This window comes from Hetaerina americana, unplaced genomic scaffold, assembly GCF_022747635.1.
Source record: "Hetaerina americana unplaced genomic scaffold, ioHetAmer1.1.p SCAF_6, whole genome shotgun sequence".
In the NCBI taxonomy this organism is placed as follows: domain Eukaryota; kingdom Metazoa; phylum Arthropoda; class Insecta; order Odonata; family Calopterygidae; genus Hetaerina; species Hetaerina americana.
The window spans coordinates 92,290,588-92,296,587 of record NW_027287205.1 but is presented as its reverse complement, the minus strand read 5'-3'; the positions used below and the strand labels follow the sequence as shown (position 1 = coordinate 92,296,587).

The following is a 6,000-nucleotide window of genomic DNA, read 5'->3' as shown; positions in this document are numbered from 1 at the left end:
CTGGAATAGGAAGAGTGAAATGGGACTTCGAGGCACATTGCACCGTGTTCCAAGTTGGAAGGTACGAATCGTTATGGAGGCACAATGCGTGCATTTGACAGGGAAGGGGAGTTTACTTGGGATTTTTAATTACCGTAAGGTGGGGGCACGTAGGCCCATTGGGGCAACTTGGCCACAAACTTTGAAGGTATATTATGATATTTCTTCCGCAAAATGTATTGGAATTTAGCACTAACAACAATATTCGTGCTTAATTATTTCATTTATTTATTTAATTTATTACAATTTATCGTTGCGATTAGGCAATTTGTCCTGGGGACAACGGTCAAGTCTGGTCAACTGTCACTCTCACAATGCACATACATACAAACTTACACAAGAGGAACAGATATGGGACAAAAAGCTCTCATATGTACACAATGACTCTTGAAGATTACCAACCGCACCTTTACCGTCACCCATGGGCTAGTTCACACCGTGCGAGGACATACTACGCACCGTCCATCGCCGCACTCACTCCATAATCACGCGCTCTTCAATTTCATTTACCATTCATAGTCACCCTCCGTTAACACACCATTCACTTTTGCAATTCAACTTCTAACGCCGTCCACATCACATACAATCAATATTGTTAATAAGGTAATTAATTATGGTATGTTGGTGAGCCATAAAGACAACATTATTTTTATTCTTAAAAATATACTCAACAATTGTTTTCATTCTTTTTTCAATTTTTATTATTTTCCAGAACTGTCGGTTACACTGAAAACCCTTGGAAGTTTGTGTGAGCAATGGGATGGGCTGACATCCGCCAAGAGCCGCGAGATCGGCTCATTCGTGAAAATATGCTTCGTAGCCATTGAAAATTGAGTGCTGGCAAAATAATTCAGTTCGGAGCAACATGGGTCCAAACTATAGGAAAAATTACGGAGAGAATTCTAGTGCCAAGCATACATATCGTAGTATACCCAGAAAGGACTTCAAAAAGGGAAATATAACATTATTAGCACCACACAAGAGACAAGATGGACATTTCAAAAAGATCTCACGTAGTCTATGGAACGGCCAAATGCGAGATGGGCCCCATATTGTAGTCAATCATTTTCATTGGCTCGAACGCAGTCGAATGAAAAAATAAGGCACGATGTGTGGAAGAAATCCCCCCTCGAATCGTGAAGAAATTGCTATAGGCATCGAACCTGCTGAAAACCATTTTTTGCACGTGTTCAATAACTCGCGACAGGAGGCTAGTTCTCTACGGAGGCGCAGGTTGGGAGGACCCCAGTGATTACAGACCGATTTACTTAAGGACGACATCCTGAACAATCTTAGAACACATCGCTGTTATCAATATAATGGCCGTTCTCGACAGTAGGAACAGACTTTTTATTAAACAGGCGCGTGTTTAGGAAAAACGATCATCCGAAATGGGTCATTTGGTTTTGGTTTAGGGTTTCGGTGGGCAGATCGCCGTCTTCCAGCAAGCAATATTTTCAAGGTCGAGGTGGGAAGGAGTCGGCATAGGATTCAGGGTTGTGTAGGTGGTGGTGGGGAGGAAGCCTTTGCTGTTGGGTAGTATTGGTACGCTTGGTTTAGCCCTGGAGCTCCCCCCCCAGGTATCAAAAGCCTTTAACAGCCAAACAGACTCCATCTCTTAGGATCTCACCTCAATGCTGTCTGCTGATACTGCGAGTACTTCTAGTTTCTGCAGTTACGGCGTAAATAAAAGGATTGATGGCGTGAAGCGGCGTGTTTACGGACTGGGATGATCGCGCAGGAATCCGGGAGAAAATGTGGATGGAGAGAGGCTGTGTGATTGTAAACACGAATTCGGCCCAGGTTCCACTCGCGGAATAAGCGGAATCAACGTCTGTTCGCCCCCAATAGAAAGATAAGAGAAAGAGGAAGAGAAGAGAAAGCAAGCGGAAGATTGCTTCTCACACCGACAAAGGTGTCTGGGATCATCGAAATGCCGAAAATGTGCGTGTACCTTTTTTTGTGCATTTCTATTAGATGATGTGGGAAAACAAAGATAATGCAGTTAAACTCAGAGACTCTTCCGGCCTTGAAAGCGACCCTCCTCTCAGCAGGCTCTCAATACAATATAAGAACATCCAAATTTCAATTACCATGGATGAGCTTAGGTGTAATGGGACATGTTCGTAAAATGTTGCCGGTTTTCCAAAGGAGTTAACAAAATGTGCCTTCATATATAGGACTGATTTTTTGTTAACCGATTAAACATTACAAGTTTAAACATCTAATTAAATGAAAACGCTTTCCTTATCTTTCAGCCTTACCTCGTAGCTCCACAACGAGTGTTTCATTGGAGTGGTCGTTTCGTGAATTAGTGATATCGTGATAGAAGTAGCTTGTGCAGCAATTAGAATTGTTGTCGATGAAGGATATCAACGTATAGAAGGGTACAGTCAGGATGAAGCGTCAGGCTTGATTGATTGTATCGACGGGATCGATGAGAAATTCATGTTCCAATTTTTTTCCTCCGATCATAGTTATTTAATTAATCCACCATTCAATAGTAAATTGCGATACAGATACCCAAGGCACTGATTCATTATCTATGTTAATTTTGGAATGCCCAGGTCAATTTTAATTTCATACAATATTGTGGAAAGCGTACAATAAAATGCATGGTCTTTCCGTTGTCTTGCAAAAAACTAATTTTATATACATTCAATCCCTCCAAAAAACGAACTTCCCCAAAGTTGAAGAGATGGGACGGACTTGATCGCCACGCTGGTGGATATTTGTCTTGACTGATTTGATTCCTACATCCTTACGCGTATTGTTCAAATATTTGCTGCGAGTAGTGATCATTTAAAAATCACATGCCATTCTCATGGGACCTAAAACCTTATTCGTCAACGCATGACTCCATCGGAAAGTTGTCTCAGAATGGAAATGGATGTAATCATTACTATTTTTAAATTTGTCAAGTAGACCGCGTAGATTTTTCGCTAACCCAGCGGGACTCAGTGCGAATACACATATAAACTCTACTTAACACGACGTTCAATAATACTCCGTCGTAGATAAGCTCATTACAATAAACCATTGTTCAATCACACATAATACAGTCTTCTTCTTATCATTTCATCCGGAATTCCCATTTTCTCATCTTTAGGACTATGCATCACTCCACCCGCCCATTATATGTTACTATGATAATACTTAAACCCATCTGTGTAATGTAGTCGTCACCCATCTCTTGGGGACATCAAAGTTTACCGCGTGCCAGCTCCGGGAGTTCCTGAGGAAACCTCGCCGTCAAACGGCAAATGAGAACTTTCGACGTGAGGGAGGCCTTGGAAGCTCCTTTGTGCGGAGAGATTACTTCATTGGAGCGGGCCGTAATATCCGATTGATGGACCGGGAGAAGCCAAAGGAAACGGAGCACTCTTTGCGCGAGACGTGCGTGGAGGCAGACAAGCGCGTGTCCGGGCGGAAGGGCGTCTCTCGAAGAGGCGGGGGTGTGGGCCCTGCCGGAGCGGCGAAGGCCCGCTCGGAGGGGGGGCCCATTGAACCTCCCTCCCAAAGCCGCATTGAATCTTAAAAAGGGGTGTCCACTACGAGTCGAACCCTGCCCGTGGTGGACGCGGGCGACACCAAGCGGAGGGATCCCTGGCGCCGGCGCCTGAGACGCGCAGCGCACGAAGTGTGGGGAGAGAGGGGGTGGAGTCCCTCCCTTCCCCTTCCACACGCGACAACCCCTCCCACCGCCCTTCGCCGGTCGATATAGGCGCCAGTTCTCTCTCGGGCACAAGCGGCACGGGTGGCGCAGGGCTCTCGAACACCGGCAGGCCAGCAGGGACAGAGGGGGACAGGCAGGGTTCGGGAGGAGGCGCCTGCATGGCTCCTCGTGTCGGAGGTTTGGCCTAGAGCGCCGGGTTCGCCGCTACTGGCCGAGGGGATATTTATACACAATGCACACAATCACACTAACTCACACACAAACTCACACCATATAATACATTCTAAGGAAAAGAGGAGAGAACGAAGGTGAGGAAGTCATCGCGTCTCCCCCTGCGAAACTCGAAGAAGACGGAGGAGAAGGGCAGCCCCCTTTCTTCCTCTCTTGGTGCTCTAAGGGTGTTGGGGGGAGGGGCGGGTAACACACCGGGTGATAGGGGACACACGCGAGCGCGGATGTGTGTATGACCGAACGTACAGTACGGGACAGTGGAGTTGTACCATTGTCACATTATAAGTATATCTCCAGAGAGAGAGAGGGAGAGAGGGGGGAGTGAGAGAGAGAGGGGTGGTTCTCGCAAAGGAAGATATTCAGTGGTGGAGTGTTCCGCAAGGAATTTCCCCTCGCCTGGTTTGTGCTGGTGGTGTGTGAACGAGGAGGTGGAGAGGCGAGTTTTTTGAGGGATCACATTCGAGAAACGTGGCCCTTTTTTTCTCTCAAAAAAGTTGTCAGATATTTTGGCTCTCGTCTTCGCCGAGGAAAGCATATGCAGATATATATGCATATATATCTCTCCCTCCCTGCCCTCATGCACGCCTAGTGTTTGGTGCTGGTCGGTGTTTTTTGAATCCGTTTGGCGGCCTTCGGGGGACTCAGAGAGACACGAACCCACACCTCCGCCTCCGCATTCTCTCGGACATCTCAGCTCTACCTCCGGAAGCAAAATAAACAGTGCGACGGTTGCTGGTGGCTCCCGAGGAAGGAAAGAAGGAAGGAAGGCAGAGTGGAGAGAGTTCTCGACGTACCCGCTCTCCTTCTTCCCCAAGAATTTGCCGAGGAATTGTTAAGAGGAAATAGTTCTGTCTTCGTCTCCGTCCCGGTTCTCACGCGCTATTACCAAAATAAGAGTTTGACATAAGAAAGCACGTCAAGGTGAGTCCTCAGAGCGGGTGAAACTTTTTTTACTATGCCGGCAAATGCATTGAGTTCGTGGCGATATTTTTCTGCTTTCATCCTTATTTCCAAAAAAAAAGTTTCGCTGACTTGACGAATGTTTTCGTTGCTTTATTTTTATTGCTCCTTCGCACCAGAAAAAAATAAACGCTGTGCAAGTGCCTTGTGTGTGTGGTGTCTTTTATGAATATACACATACATACATGTATATATATATATATATATATATATATATATATATATATATATATATATATGTGTGTGTGTGTGTGTGTGTGTGTGTGTGTGTGTGTGTGTGTGTGTGTGTAAGCGTGTGATGTGGCGCTTTATTTCTGCATTTGACCGAATGAATCATCCAAATTATTTGTCTTTCAATCATCCGTGCTTTATGAGTGCGTTCCTCCCCTGGGGGTTATTTCCGCGGTGGGGCCCCTGGATCGGTAGGAGGCCCACCCTCTCGCGCGGGCCCCGTCCGGGCCCTCCTCCTGCCGCAGCAAGGGCCCCCCTCTTGTCTACCCGTCCCCCCACGCATCTTGCTTTCTGCACAAGACCCCCCCTCCCCTCCCCTCTTCCTCCGCCTTTCCGACTCCATCCCTCCATCGATTGCGAAATCGAAGTCCATTCATCCTGGCGAACCAGCGGAATCCGGGTCCTCCGGCAAACCGGATTTTTTCAAACATGGTACTTCCCGGCCAACCATTATCTCCTCATCAAATTGTGCTCATTAATCTCCCGCACCGACCTCCGATGACGGTCTGAAGGGACCCGCAATAATCATCCATTTGGAGGTGACGAAATATTAAAAAAAGCCCATCTCGACCAGTTCACACGAAATGCATATTAATCGGTGTCCATCGTTGCCTCTTTGGCACGCACGCACACAATTGTGAAGCAAATCGGGCACGGAATTGCAACATTTCTTTTGTTTTTAAGGCGGAGATTAAGTGAATTTGTATTTTTAGCGCGTGTCCGTGGACAATATTAGTGCGTCGCATTTGAGCTTTCTCGGTGGAAGAGTTGAGGAGATGACGAGGGGTGTTTCTGTCGCCCTTCGGATTATCCGCGGTGCAAGCTCAATGGATTTCTATCTACAAGCCACTCTTCCGTTGCCG

General features: G+C 46.6%; 1 long non-coding RNA gene across 1 annotated transcript in view; it reads left to right on the top strand.

Annotated features, from left to right (window-relative positions):
* Positions 1–3,791: 3,791 nt before the first annotated feature.
* Positions 3,792–6,000, top strand: part of LOC139695252 (uncharacterized) — a 249,759-nt gene continuing 247,550 nt past the window's right edge. The window contains exon 1 of the long non-coding RNA XR_011702294.1: positions 3,792–4,867. This is a non-coding gene — a long non-coding RNA (uncharacterized lncRNA). The remainder of the gene's footprint in view (positions 4,868–6,000) is intronic.